Here is an 18,147-nt window from a genome sequence, read left to right on the forward strand (position 1 = left end):
ATAGTTTAAAAGCTGAAAATTTTTCAAATATCAGGTGTTTTACACAAAACGCTTTAGTATACATTAAAAAAGCTTTTGCCCAGGCAATATTCTAAATTACTAGAATCTTTAAGTCCATTCTTTATACTTATCTGTATCAAAACTATATTTTGCTAAAGAAAATGGAACCGTGATGGTCTCTTTTTCTCCACATTATTTTCACAAGTTACAACGACTTTACGTGTTAGTATATGAAGCTGTTAAATTATATCTGTCTTCAGCTATAGATGCATGAATGCGGATATGCCTGGGCAAAGGCATACTTAGGATCATCCAGGCTTGGGCTAGGGAAATTTTCAGATCCGGAAAATCATAAAAAAACCGACGCCAATCATGGATTGATCCACACAGTATACCCATTTTTGCCATGTTAAACATTTACTTAAAAAAGAAGACCGCCCAATTTGTATTGAATGGCTCCTGGCTACCCGTTTTTATCTCTACTGTGGGGCAAAAAAAGACACAAGGATTAAGTTAATTCTAGTTTTAGAAAAAAAATTTTTTTTAAACATATTTCTAGTATGAAAGTGTTGTAGTGTTGTATATGTCATATAGTAGACGGTTTTTCCAGTATAATTCAAAATAGTGAAATTTAACCTTTTAGCCCCACCTTACCCTACTCAAAACATTAATAATAAAAACATAGATTACACAAGTAAATTGATTAATTAAGACACAATGCATTAATTTAACAATTTTAATGTTCTATTGTAACATACTTTAACGTTATCACTATTGTCGAGATATAAATAGTTGTTTCTCTATTTTTATTTTGTCCCAGACATTGTATTATAAATTTTCCGAGATAAGGTCATTGTTACATGCATTATAATCATAGACAGACGACAAAACATGTTTGAAGTTCAGTAACTTAACACATTACAAATAATTAATGATAAAATTATCATCAAGTCAATAGATTACTAGCAAATTAAATAAATATTTTAATATAAAAAAACGTAACCATATTCCATAACTAAGCAGTCATTAGGTCGCTTCACAATAGGATATTTTTCTAATTTTCTTTCCCGTCAGATTTTTATACTGTCTGACATTAAAAATGCAACATTCAGAAGACGTAAATATATTTTAATCATTTTTTGGTAATAAAATCGTACACCGACGACAAAAAGATAATATCCAGATAAATGAGGAGATGTAAAAGTTCGCAAATACAAGGTATAAAGTAGAACTTATATTCTTCTTTTTCCTCTTTATAAGCAATTCTGCTTGTTCATTGCCGGATGAATACCTCTATGGAAGGTAACTTCTTCTGCCGATTGGCGACTTATCTCTTGCTATTTTGACGACACGGGTCTCCTCCATTCTGCTTATGTGGTTATTCCATTCTTTTTTTCTATTTTGTGTCCATTCATTTATACACTGTACGTTACATTTTCTTCTAAAGTCTGCACTTCTTTTTCGATCTCTCAGCATATTCCCTGTAAATCTTCTCAGTACTTGCATCTCTGCCGTTTCCAGTATCCTTTGCGTTTTGGCTGTGTCGGGTCTTGTTTCTGAGGCATATGTCAGAGCATGGAGCTCAGTAAAACCCCTTGTCTTTTTCCGCTGCCTATTTCTATAGGTTCTATAAGATATTCATCTATTCTGACTTCCATTTTCTTGTTTTGGTAGATGTTTTAGATAGTTTTTATAATATATAGTGGAACTTCTCTATTATACAGAAGATAGATTACATCTTTAAGTCTTACTCTGCCAAACGCTTTTTTAGGTCAATCAGACACAGAAATGCTGGTCTATTGTACTTTAGTGATTTCTCAGTAATTTGCTTTATAACGAATATTACATCTGTACACGATATTCCACTACGAAAACCCCGTTGTTAATCTGCTAAACTTATCCTCTGATTTAATATCACTTGTAAAATTTTAGTTGTAAGTTTAAGCGTAGTATTTAACAAGTTTATGCATCTGTATTTTTCTGGCTGTTTTTTATCTCCTCTTTTGAAAAGTAGAATTAGTTCGCTCGTTCTCCATTCTTCCGGTATTTTATTGTGTTTTATAATTTTATTAATTAATGTTGTTAATTGTTCTGTCATTGCTGCTCCACAATATTTTAGTCACTCGTTTGGTATTCCGTATTTACCTGCTGCTTTTTTAGCCAATCCACGTATCTTTTTCTATTGCAAGATCTATCCATTTCTATTTCTAGAGCTTATATTGCAATTGGGTATTCGAATACTATATCAGAATATGTCACAGATGGACACGAGAAGAATATGTTACCCTCAGACAACAAGTGAAACATCATACAGATAATTACACCAAAGGAGTGAATAAAGCATTACACCAAATTATTGCAGGAGAATAGACCGGAGTATTTCTCACAAGACCCTGTGACAATAATACAAAATCACAGATAAAGATATAACTAAACCGCTAAACAAAGCCACAAGACCAGGGAACATAAAAATGGAACTACTGCAATAAAAAGGCGTAAAGATCGTATCCTTTATACGAGTTTTGTTCAATAAAATCTAAGCAGGGGAAGAGACTCCAGAGGAGCGGAATCTATCATATATCCCCACCATTTGTGACAAAAGTTTAACAAATAACTATAAAGGGGCCAGTGTAATGCCTTAGATAGCAAGAATAGTCTCCACAGTTATAAAAGACAAAAAAATAGAACAACACATGGACTATTATGACAAAGAAAAAGCCGGATTCCAAAAAGCCAGATTATGTCTAGATAATATATTCATCATAAGATACTGGAATCTTTGTACTGGTTCTATATGTTTGTTATAGATACAAATATTAATGTCGACATTTGGTGCACGTGTAACAGCCATTACTTTTGTTTTATTTGTGTTTATATTTAGTCCCAAGCTATCTCCCTCTCTGGTTATGACATTCAAAAGTCGTTGTAAACCCTCAGCACTGTCCGCAATAATGACGATGTCGTCTGCGTATCTTAAGTTGTTTACGTATTCTCCGTTAATTTTTATTCCTTCTTCAATATTTTCGAGGGCATTTTAAAAGATCTTTTCGGAATATATATTGAATAACAGTGGAGAAAGTACACAACCCTGACGAACTCCTCTTTTTATTGGCAATTCTGCTGTCAGACGATTGTCTGTTTTGATCGAGGCCATTTAATCCCAATATAGTTTTTTAATAAGTGCTACAGTGTTATGGTCTATACCATGTTGTGTTAGGGTTTCTATGAGTTGTGTGTGTTTTACTCGATCAAACGCTTTTTCGTAGTCGACACGTCTTTTCGCTGATCTCGGCATTTTTGTAGTAATATCTGAATGCCAAATAATGCCTCCCTTGTACCAAGATAAGTGATAGAAAAGAAAAAAGAGAAAAATATTGAAACACATATGACCTTTATCGACTTAAAGAAAGCATACGATAGCCAGGAAACAGCTATGGAAAGAAATTAGAAGAATTCACGTTAGAGAGAAATGGGTGAATATAACACAAAGACTATATAAAAAACACAGGTTCAAATAATGGTAGGCAATAAAATAACAAAAGCAATCACCGCACAAAAGGCCTTAATGCGAGATGTGGTTTATCACATACACTTATATTGTAGCATTTTCATTTTCACCCCGTATATCATAAAAAGCCGAAAAAGATTCTTAATCTTTTTGCGTCTTTGAGATTGATATGATAAACATTTTTAGTCTGTTTATAATAAAAAAATTGCTTTTTCTTTTAATCTTTGTTGATAAATTTAGATATTTTTTGTAATAACTGCTTATGTACAATACAAATAAATATGTAATTTTTCCCTTTAAATTGGGAGTTTAAAAAATTATTTCTTTTAAAAGGAGTTTCACCCTTAAAACATTTTAGGAAAGAAAAAACCTAAGCCTTTGTTTCTAAGCAGCAGTAGGCTTTTTTTAAACGGCGTTCTAATTTTAAATAGTTTAGAAATCTTCTTGTTTAATGTTGTCTAGGACATCTTTGTAAGTATTTGTTTGATTTCTTTTGTTTAGTTAGTTTCTCCCAGTCCCTTAAATAAAAGAATCCTTATTCACTACCTAACTCTCCAACCAAAACTTCAGTAGCCGCTCGTAAACGTTTCAATTTATTTGCTTACCTATCTCCAGCCCAGTAATTGTTCAGCACCACCTTTCAACCCCCTATAAGCAAATAATATATTGTTACAACTGGCGCCCAACGTGGTAAGCTTTATAAAATTGTTACAAGTTTTCTGAAGAATTGACTATGCCATTCATTGAAAAACAGCGACTAAAAACTTATTATGATAAGCCGATTGCAGTTCAATCAACTACTAATAATCAACCACAAGACAACACTGACAGGAAACTTGGATCGTGCTTAATTTGTCACAAGATATCGATTTGCAAACAAAGACAGAACAAAAACTACCATGAATGCCAAAAAGCCAGTATCATTCAAATTTCAACCGAGTACTCGGTTGGCCTATACGTGTCTTTATTTTCAAAACAAAAATTTTCTTGTTTCAAAAAACTAAAATAAATATGTACACTGATACATCTATAGATAAAATTAGTTTAATCATGGGGATTTGGGAGGTTATAGGTAAATTATTTGTTAGATAAAATTATCCAACAAAATGTACTTTGATGGATACCTGGGTACCCGGGTTAAAGGAAAATAAGGCGTGCGTCGAAAGGGTTGAAGACCAGGAGTCATCCTTTGGAAAACTGATATAATACAGAGTTGATGTCTTGTAGCAGCCAGCGATTTATATAGTAGTACTAGTTCTAAAGCGGTCCTTAAGAGCATTTGTTCTTAAAAGTTCTTCACGGTCACTGATTTAGCACTACTCCGGTACCTCTGCGATGTTGGTGTATGTGCTGATTTCCCAAAGTGTCAGTCCAACCTCTGGCATCCAATTATTTGTCCTCTTTCAAATTCAGTTGATTGAATTTACATGAGGAATTCAAAAATATTGTTTTCAATGCAGTCTTGATAATAAAACCCACACTAAACGACAAACTTTCAAACAATAGCAATAATAAATCTTTTTTAATAACAATCAACAAATTCCTTTTCAAATTATTACGAAATTGTAATTAATTAATGCACTATATGAACCGACTTTATTATCAAAAACTTGTATGTATAGAGAACGATATATGCAATGCATATTTACTAGGTATTCCATTTTCAATTCAGGTAGTATATGATTAACTTTGCAGAGATGTCAGTTGGAAAACTAAATGAACTAACAAAGACATATTAGATACCCCCCGTGGATATATTAGATGTTCGGCTAAATAGTATCCTGTAATAGAGGGTACGCTATCAGATGCTAGAAACCCGATTTACGGGGACTAAATCCTTTTGTGAATTTAATACTGACAAGATCTATACGACACGTGACAACTAAAAATTCTTCTGAGATAACATCAATTGACTTTGGCCTAAATAATATTTGCTACAAAGTATACATAAAAATGTATTAAAATATGCTAAATTTTTAGTAAATTTCTATATATTTATTATTGCAGGTTTTTGTAGAATTTTTGGGTTAGTAGATTTATGAAATAGTAGTTTTTAACATTTTCAGGTCTCATGCTCCCATGTTATTATTTGGCTTGTTTGGTTGTTTCCTTTTTTAAAAATTTTCATTTTCTTGTTGTTTGCTTTTCTGTTTTCTCCATCTGTTTATGTATTCTTTCATTTTCCTCAAATGTCGTTTTCATATTATTCTGGCCCCTTTCTTTGGTTAGATATACCATAATTGACCCATTCAATAAACTCGTTAAGCTCCTCGTTGTAACGTTTAAGCTATAAGTCTTCTCCCATTTCTTAAGTTTTTCTTTCTTAATTTAATCTAGTAGTAATTTAGTTATTTTAGTTAGTATCATTTTATTATTTTATTGTTTAACTGTATCCAAACTACCATATTACCTCTTCAACAACCTGATCGCATTGATGTATTAACGATAAAGTTTTTAAATATCTTACAGGATCGTATTGACTGGAAAATAAGTTGTTTAACAATGCTTGTTTTCTTAAAATCAAATAAATGGGCCACCTGGTGACTATTCTGCGAAGTTCTAGAAGCGTCCGCGGGAGATGCGCTTTCGGCAATTTAAGGAACTATTATGGTATGGTACCCCTAGCTGCTGCTAGGAATAATACATTAGCACATTAACCATGTCTTATACACATCTCCATTATCTGTTTATGTCTTATTTGTCATGTATTTCGAGAACGTATTCGTCACAAATTTCAAGACAGAGTTCTGATAGGATGATACCTAGATTTTAGTCGCTGGTGTCCTTGCGTCATGCAAGCGATATCTTGTTGAATTGATAAGTGTTCCTTTGCTTAATTTTTCAGTTTTTTTTGACTAAACCTTTAGGTAGGTCAAAAAGATCAAGCTCACGGAACCTGAGCATCGAGATCACGTACCGACAAACGTGGGCTCGATGGTCAGACCCTTCGGCCGCTCAGCCGACGAGAAGCACAAAATTTATTTTGCCAATTCGGCGACTGAGTGGACGAGCACAAACAATCTGGGCGGGGAATCCCTTAGGTCGCTGACATACTGACCGGAACACACATTTTAGCACACAAGTTTAAAGTCATGTAAAAATTAACTTCAGTTATTCATATGGAGAAGAGCTCTTCTAGCTACCCCTAAAATCAGACGGCTTAACCACATAAAGTAAAACACAGGATGTCCTATTACCCAGGGCATCCAACATACTTTCAGCACAAAACTTCCCCATTCGTTATATCCTGTGATGGGGTGTTTGGTTGGTTATAGCTTGGGGGTCAAATAGGTACCACTCATTAGCGCCCTCTTCAAGAAAAGAAAATGCGTTTGTCTTTTAGGCTATTACTGAAGTGGATACTATTTTTTTCATCCCGTTCGAGCAGTATTTCACCCTTTGCGTTATTGTTCTCACAGCCCCATAAATTGTAACGGCCGTTGAAAACTCCAGTGTAGACTTTAAGTTGACTGTCTAAAGTATTAATAATATTTCTTGCGACCAGTTAGTTGCAGGTGGTTTGTACACATTTTTAAGATTAAGCCGTTTACTTTTATACTGGTTACAAATATTTTATTTTTCATCATATCCATTCCATCATTCCATATTGGCATTATATATATATATATATATATATATATATATATATATATATATATATATATTTATATATATATATATATATATATATATATATATATATATATATATATATATATATATAAATATAAGGTTCTTGAACTCCTAAGTGGAGCATAGAGCTTCAGTGAAAACGCGCCATCGGGTTCTATTTTGCACTAAGGCCTTCACCTCATTAGAAGACTCTCCTTGACCTCTTATCTCGCCCATGATAGATCTTCTCCGAGTTTATACTGGGCGACCTCTTTTTCTTTTTACTCTGGAATTCCACTCTAGAGCAATCTTTGCAATACTGCAATTATTTTTCTGAGTGTGTGACCAATCCAACCCCACTTTCTGGACTTTACTTGATGTTCTACCCTTTTTTGTTCGTTCAGGTGTAGTAGATCTTCGTTTCTGATGATGTTAAGCCAGAAAATACGAACAATTCGTCGTAGAGATTTATTAATAATGACTTGCAGTTTATCTGTAAGGATTTTTGTCACTTTCCAGGTTTCACATCCGTAGAGTAGAAAAGACATTACATTTGACGGGAATATGCGGATCTTTCTCCTTGTAGTATACTCGCCAGATCTCCAAACACGGTTGAGCATGCTAAATGCTTGTTGGGCTTTTCGTATCCTCATACGAATGTCGTCCTCTGTACTTCCGCTTTCTGTTATGACATTTCCACGATACGTAAAGTTTTCCACATTTTCAATCTGCACGTTGTTGATAGTAAATAGCGTGTTGTTTCTTGCATTTACTCTCATGAATTTGGTTTTACTAATATTGATTTTTAAACCTACTTTTTTGGCTTTAGTGGAAAGTGTTTCCAATTGATCAGCCACATCTTGGAACCTTTGTCCTAACAGGCAGATATCATCGGCGTATTCCAGATCGCTTAGGCATGTGATTAACATCCATTGTATCCCTCTTGTGTCGGAGTCCAGTTTGGAGAGAACATAGTCTACTGCTATGTTAAAAAGAAACGGAGAAAGCACGCATCATTGTCTGACTCCAGTAAGTATGTCAAATTCGTCGCTGTTGATTCCATTGTGTGTCACGCTGCATTTCGCGTCAGTGTACAGTGACTTTATAATGGAAATTATTTTATGCGGGATGTTTCTCAGCTCTAAAATTTTCCATAACGCAGCATGAGATAAGCTATCAAAGGCACGCTCAAAGTCAACAAAAACAATGTATAGGAGTGTGTTCCACTCAACCGATTGTTCCATTATTACCCTCACAGTATTAATGTGTTCTATGCAGGAGGATTCTGGTCTGAAGCCTGCTTGACCAGCTCAAAATTCAATCTTGTTTGTTAATCTTTTAAGTATGATCGTCGTGAAGATTTTATTTATTGCGGTAAGCAAGGTTATTTCTCTCCCATTTTTGCCTTTTTTGGAAGCTTGATAATGTTACCCCTTTTCCAGCCCGCTGGAATGCGGTGTGTTTCCCACACCTATCGAATTATGGGAAGCAAAAGTTAGGCAGTTAGATGCGGATCAGTTTTAAGTATTTCAGCAGCAATGTTATCGATTCCCGGAGACTTGTTATTTCTCAGAGATTTGATAGTTGTTATTATCTCCGTTTTGGAAGGAACCTCGCAAGATACGCAAGTCTACATTCTGCGGGTTTTCCACAATCTCATCTGCGTTTTACGTGGGCGAGCCTAGCATCTCCTGACAATGCTCTTTCCATCTCTCTACTTGGTTATTTGTTGTAGTCTCTTGGCATTATAGTTCGCATTAAATACATGTGTTGCAGTTTCATAAACATTTGTTGTAAGCTGCTCCAACTATGTGAAACCGTGCAATTATATCCGGAGCGAAAAGTACTGATTCGGAAGATATAGGTGTTGAAAAGCAAAGACGTTTATGTTATTGTTAGCCAAAAATTGCAAGAACCATTTTTAATTTTGATCACTAAAGTTTTCTATATTTAATTTTAATATCGAAAGAGGTAGTCTGACATGTGAAGACATGCTGAGGCGCACCGTTGTAATTTTACATATTTTTTGTATCATGTATCATACTGATACAAAGAAGAGCCTTGTAACTAGTCTGGCATTTGCTAATGATTGTGCTTTAGCGGTATCCAACTTACATCACGAGGAAGCGATCTTGCATGTATCTCTGTCCAATGTGTCCAAGGAATCACGTGATCTAAATTGTTTAAAAAATCTTCTGATCGCAGTTAGTACATATTTCCGATTGTTGTTTCCCCGAACTGCGTGATAGTTGGATTAGAGTATGAAGCCTAGAAGCGGGCAAGCAAACTAATATTAAATGCTATATTCTTTAATCGCTACTCGTTTAATTAATACGTCGATTAAACGAAATGTTTAACTTTAATCAACAATAATTATAAATAAGATGGTGTGGTATGTCGCTGACTTTAAATGACTATACAAAAAACGACGTCAAGGTTATTTTTTAATTTTAGGTCAAAACGAATGATCCTCTAATCTAACAAAATGTTAAGAAAATGTCGTTTGCAACATATTTTGTGTTACGATAGGAAAGATGTGATAGAGTTTCTAAGAACATGGTTTCAAAAACATATTGGTCATCGGTTCTACCACGATTGTTAGGTATGAAAATAAGTCGATTGAATTTAACTTATCTATATGCAAAAATGCACCCAGAAAAAGTTACGGGGTTTTAAATTTACAAAACAAAACCGAATTTTTTAATATTGCTCCAAAACGGTTTAAACCTTTTTTATGAAAATTTATATGTGCCCGTGTTACCGTGCTCTGGCCAATAAAACCGAGATTCTTTAGCAATATACATACTGTGACCGAGGTAACAGAAAGGTCGATTTTTCTAGATGTTTATAGGGGATCACCAAACCTTTTCCGCTAACTTTTTTTGAGTATAATATTAGATTAAAAACGGAACGTCAATAAAATGAAATACCTTTTTTACAACTTTTTTGTCTGTAAGTATTTGTTCGTAAAATCATTAATTTTGAAGATACAGCCACATTTTTAAATAAAATATCACATTTTGACAAATATTATTATATAGTATATATATTTAGTATAAAAGTGTCATAAAATCCTATACGTTTGGGATGGTCTTGTGGAAGTAATTCTTGAAGTACTATTACATGGAAGTGGTGAAGTATCTGTTTCTTAACCGTTCTTCACACTTTCATACGACCCTAGAGTTAATATTATTCTGAAGCTATTTTCTTGTGGCATCTTAAAGTAATTACTATTTTAATGGGAATAAGCCACAATTGAAATTCAAAATAAGTTTATTGACGTTTCAATTCCCACTTCGGAAATCGTTCTCAAAATACAAACATTAATAAATTAAACAAATTTTGTTTTTTGTTACTTTAAAATGATATTGCCAATACTGCTTGTATTGAAGTATTGGCAATTTTTTCTTCGACGACTTTATTGTAAGATAGTTCATTTGATTACATACAAGTCAACTTTAACTTATGACTATCCGTCTGAAAAGATCATAGCATGTGATTCGTCTTTAAAAAGACAACCACATGTCATGATGACATTAAAATTCTCCTGTTAGTGATTCCATAGTAAATCATGAGGAATAAACCAGAAATAAAACCTCATATTATCCCGACATGGTAAATGTTTGGTCTTACATTTAGCTTATTCTCAAAAATATAAATTATATGTCCTCGATACGTTACTGACTTAGTAATAGTATTTTCCTTTTATTAACTTCCTCTTTTAATATGGGCAACTGTTTCTGTATCTATTTTTTAGGGCTATACTTAAATCGTTCCATTGAACCATATGTTCATTTTCCCATGCGTGTTTACATATTTGAGATCTATCAAATTCTATAGTTTTAATATAAGATTGATGTTCACTTGATAATTCTTTTATGTATGGTATTGTTATTTTCCTCTTATTATTCCTTGTGTAAGCTGTAGGATCTCATTCTAAGTTGTTCTGTTCTATTCTATATGACCCTAGAGTTATAAAAAAGATTTATCTTTGCGTTTTAAATACGTCTTAATTTTTATAATAAGTTGGTCATTTAAACAAAATCTCGGACATTCTTTTGCAGTCTATAGCAAGCCAGATCTGGATGCAAAAGCCATTAGAAATGTAATTCGTTTACTTTTGTCAGTATTGCGAATAGATTTGTCTACTTCTTTCTTCAAATACATTGATAGTTCTTCGTGTTTCGAGGAATCGATAATTAAAATACTTCTAAATATAGGCGTCCTAAAATAAAAAAAACTAAAACCTTGCTTGTTTGCGTCTTTAGTGGATTTTGATGACGGCTTTCACCTCCTATATGAAATGAAAGCTTGATGGCAACTAACTGCTAATATTAACTTTAATCGATAAGTTTCATTCAAACTTCTTATGGACAAAAAGCAAGATAGTCAAAGCAAGTACCGAATAAAGCTACTACCTGTGTTTACCTATTAGATAATGTTGTCATCCTAAAGAAACTTTGTGATTTTGAAGGGTAGATATGAATGCTGTACTAGAGTCAAGAATATGTCATTACTAACTCAGCGTGACAAAAAAAGCAAAACATTTTATAAACTATTAAATAGAGGAAAAAACACTAATCTGTGATGTCTTTTTCGGATTCAAGATGCTCGATAAAAAAACTTACAAACTGGAGTCTTAAGGTACGATTCCAATGACTGCAGACGGCAGTTACAAGTGCCGCCGTAGCAGACGTTATTATTCTTCAGTATTAATTTGTAGGAGACTGATTCTGACATCTGACCGCAACTGCTGCCCGGCAGAACGTCAGTTGCTGTGCCGCCCGACGGCAGACGACACAATAATTGAACAAACACAGTACTGCCGTTAGTGCCGTCGTGAATTTGGACGACACGAAAGTATTAATAAAGGAAGAAAGTGATTATTTTATTAATCTAATGTCTAAATATCCCTATTTATTCGACTGTAAAAATGCGAATTATAAAAATTCACATCTTAAAGAAGATGTTTGGAAGGAGATCGTCAAAAAAGTGAATAAAATCTTTTCATCAATGTTTCATAAGAGCCCTCTTCCAGTATAGTTAAGTGCAATAGTTGCGTAGGATTTCTCCTAAAGTAATACTACAATAACAAATCATAATCAACTTCTTCTTCTTGCAGTCAAACTTGCAGAATTTGACAATATATCTTTCACACCGGATGAAATTAAACATCATTTAAGGAAACTACGAAATAATTCATCACCTGGATTAGACGGACTCACATCTTTTTTCCTCAAACAATGTGCAGAATCTGTAGCCATCCCTATATCTCTTATAATGAATGCTTCTTTTAATCAAGGTTCTCTCCCCTCGTCCTGGAAATTGGCTTCGGTTACTCCTATATTCAAGAAAGGAAATAAACTTGATTGCAATAACTATCGTCCAATTAGCCTGGTTCCTATTGTCGGCAAGGTCATGGAATCGATTATATCAGAAGCTATGTCTGAGTTTCTTCTTCAAAAAAATATCATCCCTCACCAACAGCATGGCTTTATCAAAGGTCGTTCAACGATCACAAACTTACTTCATTGTGTAAATGATTGGTCATTATCTTTAAACAATCGGAATCCTGTCGATGTAGTCTACTTAGACTTCTCCAAAGCTTTTGACCGTGTTCCAAAACGTCGATTACTAGCTAAATTGGATCACTATGGTATCCGCGGAAAGTTGAACATTTGGATTGAAGATTTTCTATCCGATAGATACTTCAGGGTTCGTGTTGGGGAAGACCACTCACTAGATAAGCCAGTCAAGAGTGGAGTCCCACAAGGATCAGTACTTGGACCGCTACTATTTTGTGTCTACACTAGTGATCTTCCGCTCATCGTATCCAGTAAGGTTTCCATTTACCCTGATGACACGAAATTATATTTGAATCCAACTATTAACCAACATGTTCTTCAACAAGATCTTGACGCAATATTCAAATGGTCCTCAGAATGGTTACTTCCGCTTAACAATGAAAAATGCGTTGCTTTACAAATCGGCAAAAATAACCCATCACTACCGTACTTTATTAATGGACATCCCTTAAACTCGGTAACCTCCCACAATGATCTCGGAGTGATAATTAATAGTGACTTAAATTGGTCTGATCACATAGTGTCGGTGTGTAAACGTGCAAACTCGAAACTGTTTTTGATCCGTAAATGTTTTACACGTATATCTCTAACTTCTGTTAGTAAACTTTACTCAATATACGTTAGACCGATTCTTGAGTTTGCCGGACCAGTGTGGAATCCAGATCTCATTCGAGATAAGATCCTCCTTGAAAATGTTCAGCGTAAAGCTACAAGACTGGCATACGGTCGTGTAAGACCTAACTATGAAGATAGATTATCCATGGCTCATCTTACGACATTCGAGCAGCGACGTCTTCGAGGTGATCTAATTATGTCTTTCCGTATTTTAAAACATAACTTTGGGAACCTAAGCACCATATTCACTTTGAATAAAGACGAAAGATTAAGAGGCCATCGATACAAATTGAAAAGGGAACAAACTACTGCAAGGTCCAGGGTGAACTTCTTGTCAAATAGAATCTTTAATATCTGGAACAATTTGGATCAAGACACCATATCGGCAACTAGTGTTAACATCTTTAAAAATAAATTTGATAGTAGTTTATTTTATTTATAGGATTTTTTTTTCTTGGACAGCATTATTTATTTATTTATTTATTGTCTCGCCATTCAACTTTTGTATGATATACTTAATTGTTTATGTTTACTTAACTTTATAATTGGTATTAGTTTTATAAGGATGTTTTTTATTTTTGATTTTTGGGCATAATAGGAGCTCGCTCCTCTGCCCTTATTTGTAATATAATAATAATAATAATAATAATAATAATTTCGTAAATACTGCTACCTTCGGAATCAATACGACAGCAACTGCTGCCCGACGGCAATTGTAACTGCCGTCTGCAGTTGCTATCTGCCGTCTGCAGTCAGCTCATTTAGAGATAAAGTATATGAAGCAATGGAAAGTAGAATCTTGCAAGATGTAGATTAGTAGAATAAAAAGATGTTTTAATAACGGCGAGGGAAAATTGTAACACAGTGTTCTTAAACTACTGAAACTTGTAGTTAATGAGCGGTTGAAATAATATTATTTTTGATAAGAAATACTTGGAGGTTAAATCATATAAAACTATAAGTTACGTTACTTATCTCTATATCAAACTCGAGATAAGTGTAAAAATTGAATAATTTAAATTCTTTAAGTATATTATATTTTGTACATAATACAGCACATATAGACGGGCGTTTCAATAATATGAGACACAATTTCTAAAACAGTAACGGGATAGTTAATATGCCGTAAGATACATGAGTACAATGATAATAAGAGATACAAATATTATTTGCATACATTCTGCCTAAAGAAGGACCTTTTCATTACAAAAACAAAAACATTATTATCAACCAGACAAAGAACAACACCATCTTTTAGGAGCTTTTATTTGACAAACTCAAGTATTCTAATCGTGTCTCTGTAGTGCGTACATATTTACTCTCAACCCAGAATTTACCGCTTTCTCAGACTTTTCCCCTTTTTCAAACAAATAACATATCCTTTCGAGATGTGGGTTCCGTGTAAAGGTCTGAGCCTCGAGGGTTTGGGGGCGGTTTTTGGACAGGTAATCACTAGGTAATTTAATCAGAAACGCAACCCCTTGCGATACGAAAATTAAAGGCCTACAAAGTAACGAGGTAAATGTCTGATGCCTCAAGACTAACTGTGTAATGGGTAACGCGGCGTGTTGCCAGATTTATGGTTTGTCTTTAATCGGGACGAACACCTACACGTAATAGTTTGTAAAGGACCAAGGAAACAAACATTTTCTATTAAATGAAAACAGGATAGGTAATCGATTTTTAAACCCGAGTAAAAGAGTAATTTATAAGATTTTTTTACAATTTTTAACAATTTTGGTTTACTTCATCGACGACGAGCAATGTTACATAAAAGACTTAGGGTAGCATCTTTATTATCTATAGGGTTAGGTTAAGCCTCTGTTTAGAATTTTAATTATTCTCTTCAGAGATCACTTTACTGTGATTTATTGTCCATACGGAAATCGACAAAGCCGAAGTCATGAAGGACGAACTAGAAAGGGCGTGTAGAAACAACGAACACCCCGACGATGACATAGACTTTGAAGAAGAGGTAGAAAGAACAGCGAGAAGACTTAAATATTACACATACATCTCCCGAAGAAACAAAGGAACTTATAAAAATGACAAATGCCAAAAAAGCCCCAGGACCCGACAACATCACAAATAGGGCGCTGAAAAATCTACCAACAAAAGCTATTCTTTATATCACTAACATAATAAACAACATGCTAAAACTACGATATTTCCCAGATAGGTGGAAAGAGGCACACGTAATAATGATTGCAAAACCTGATAACAACGGCACATTTCCGCAAAATTACAGACCTATCAGCTTATTATCATCTATAAGCAAGATAGCGGAAAGAGTCATACTAAAAAGACTCAATGAAGAATCACAAATGCTAGGAACCATACCAGAGGCTCAATTTGGGTTCAGAAGCGAACACTCCTGTGAATTACAGGTACTACGACTTATAGAATTCATCACCAAAGGATTTAATTAAAAAATGTACACAGCTACGGCTTTTCTGGACGTCTGCAAAGCCTTCGACAGAGTCTGGCACCATGGACTCATCTATAAAATGAATGAATTTGGTTACAGTGAGGCGATGACATGCCTCCTTGCGTCATATCTTGCCAACAGAAGGTTCAGAGTTCGAATAGGGGCAACCCTATCCGAGGTCGGGACCCTGGAGGCGGGTGTGCCTCAGGGAGCGGTGCTGTCGCCGTACCTGTACACCATCTATACGGCCGACACGCCAAAAGAGCCAGGCTCTCTGTTGAGTCTTTACGCTGACGACACAGCAAAAGCTGTTAGCTGGAGAAACCCGGATCATGCAGCTAATCATCTGCAAAGAGCACTAAACAGATTCCAAAGATGGTGCATAAAATGGAAAATAGCCCTAAATCCAGACAAAACACAGGCTGTAATGTTTAGTCACAGAAGAAGTGTACCAAATCGTGAAATTACAATCGAAAACACCCCAGTAGACTGGACCAACCAGGCTAAATACCTAGGGGTACATCTAGATAAGAAGCTAACGTTCACTGAGCGAGCACATCAATCAGCAAATACGCAAAGCCAAAGCGTTGAAAAGTCAGCTCTCAACACTTATTGGAAGGAAAAGTAAACTACGATTTAAAACCAAAATCAGGGTTGCGAATAGTATTATCCTGCCAGTCCTAACATATGCATCCGCTGCGTGGGGACACACCTGTAAAACAAACAGGAAAAATATACAGACCACTCAAAATCAAATAGTCAGAGATGCCCTTAAGATACCAAGGTACGTACCCTTGAGATATGTATATAGAGACTCAGGACAAACAAGAATCCTACGCACGTTAGACTAGAGAGCATATGAAATTTTCAACGGACTAAGAAACCACCCAAGCAGAATGTTAAGAGAGCTGACTAACTACAATGAAAACACAAGGACGGTACACAGAAGACCAAAACAACAGATAGCTCGATATAGGGAGAACCCGAACGAATACATAAAGAATGAGATGGTTGCAAGAATAACGAACAAAGAAATGCAGTCAATCCGAAAACACACCAAAAAAACTCTGGCGAGAGGATACGCTTTTCTTTTTTAGGTTTTTAGGTAATTATAAGTCCAATATACACCGGGGTGTGTGAGAGCATTATACACTTGGGAATGCACACCCCAATACACGCACACAAATAGGATTAAGGAAAAAAGGAAAGAATTGTTGCCCAGGCATTTTATAGTCCCGAAGCCACAAGGAAGTCCACAAAAAAAAAAATGTGTTTTCTGATTAAATAACGTAAATTCATATTGATATATCCATACTTTTCATTAAACCGTTTAACGTAAATTTACCTTATATAGCAAATATAGAAGGGGCCCGTCAGGCCTTCTATATACCGCTCCGCGGACTAGGCCCTTAAGGCAGATCGAATGAAAGATCTACTCGCGAAATCCGAGCACTGAGGTCATGTGCGGCATACATGGGCTTGGTGGCCGGACCCCTCTCGGGTGCTCAGCCGGCGAGGAGAACAAAATTTATTTTGCCAAATCGGCGGCTGAGTGACCGAGCACACACTCTTTTCCGGACATAGAGTCATCAGCTCAGGCTGATGGCTCTATGGTCGGAACACACGCTCTTTTTTCTTTTTTTTAGGGACTCAAGTCCCGACGTAAAGCTAGAGTAAAATCAATAGAGTCAGTAATAAAAACCGAGGATGTCCTATTACCCAGGGCATCTTAAGTAAATTTCAGATCATAAGCCTCCTCACGTAAGTCACACGATGAGGAGGGGTGGTGGAAAAGCCTGGGGGTCAGATAGGTACCACTTCGACCAGCGAGGTGTGACCGGTTTGATCTTCGGACATGTGGATCCCATTCTTACATTGGTATACACATGTTCCTATGGACAGGGTTGATCACTGCGCGCGTGTGTGTGTGTGTGTGTGTGTGTGTGTGTGTGTGTGTGTTTACTGTGATTTGATAAGTTCGGTATATATATATATATATATATATATATATATATATATATATATATATATATATATATATATATATAAAGTGATTTCTTTGGAAGTTTTAATTAGATATGCTAGATTAACTAGAGAGATTTGAACAAAAATATTTATTAGCACTTTTTATGTAAAATGAACCATTCTCTAAGAACAAACAGCGACCGGTAATTTTGAAAATGTCATGTAAAAGTTTAAAGTCTGTGTTTTTTAGGCATTTTTGAAATGCCTTACATTTGTTCCCACAATTCAAAATCGAAATTTTATGTCATAGGTTTTGAAGATTAGGCTATAACAATGGAAATTCAATAACGACCAGTTAATAAAAGTGGTAAATTAAATCAACGGTCGTTTCAAACGTTTTTTCTGATAGTACGCTTCAATCTACAGAAAAAATG

At 35.0% G+C, this 18,147-nt stretch overlaps 1 protein-coding gene across 3 annotated transcripts in view; it reads right to left on the reverse strand.

Annotated features, from left to right (window-relative positions):
• The window catches only part of LOC140437504 (homocysteine S-methyltransferase-like), a 151,413-nt gene that overhangs the window by 95,595 nt on the left and 37,671 nt on the right, over positions 1 to 18,147 (reverse strand). Inside the window, exon 2 of one of the 3 annotated variants that reach the window (XM_072527069.1) lies at positions 4,114 to 4,156. The exons of the other annotated variants lie outside the window; for them this stretch is intronic. The gene's annotated coding sequence lies outside the window, so the exon portion shown is untranslated. The remainder of the gene's footprint in view (positions 1 to 4,113; positions 4,157 to 18,147) is intronic. 3 annotated transcript variants of the gene reach the window in all.

The sequence above is a fragment of the Diabrotica undecimpunctata genome, chromosome 3 (assembly GCF_040954645.1).
Source record: "Diabrotica undecimpunctata isolate CICGRU chromosome 3, icDiaUnde3, whole genome shotgun sequence".
Classification (NCBI taxonomy): Eukaryota; Metazoa; Arthropoda; class Insecta; order Coleoptera; family Chrysomelidae; genus Diabrotica; species Diabrotica undecimpunctata.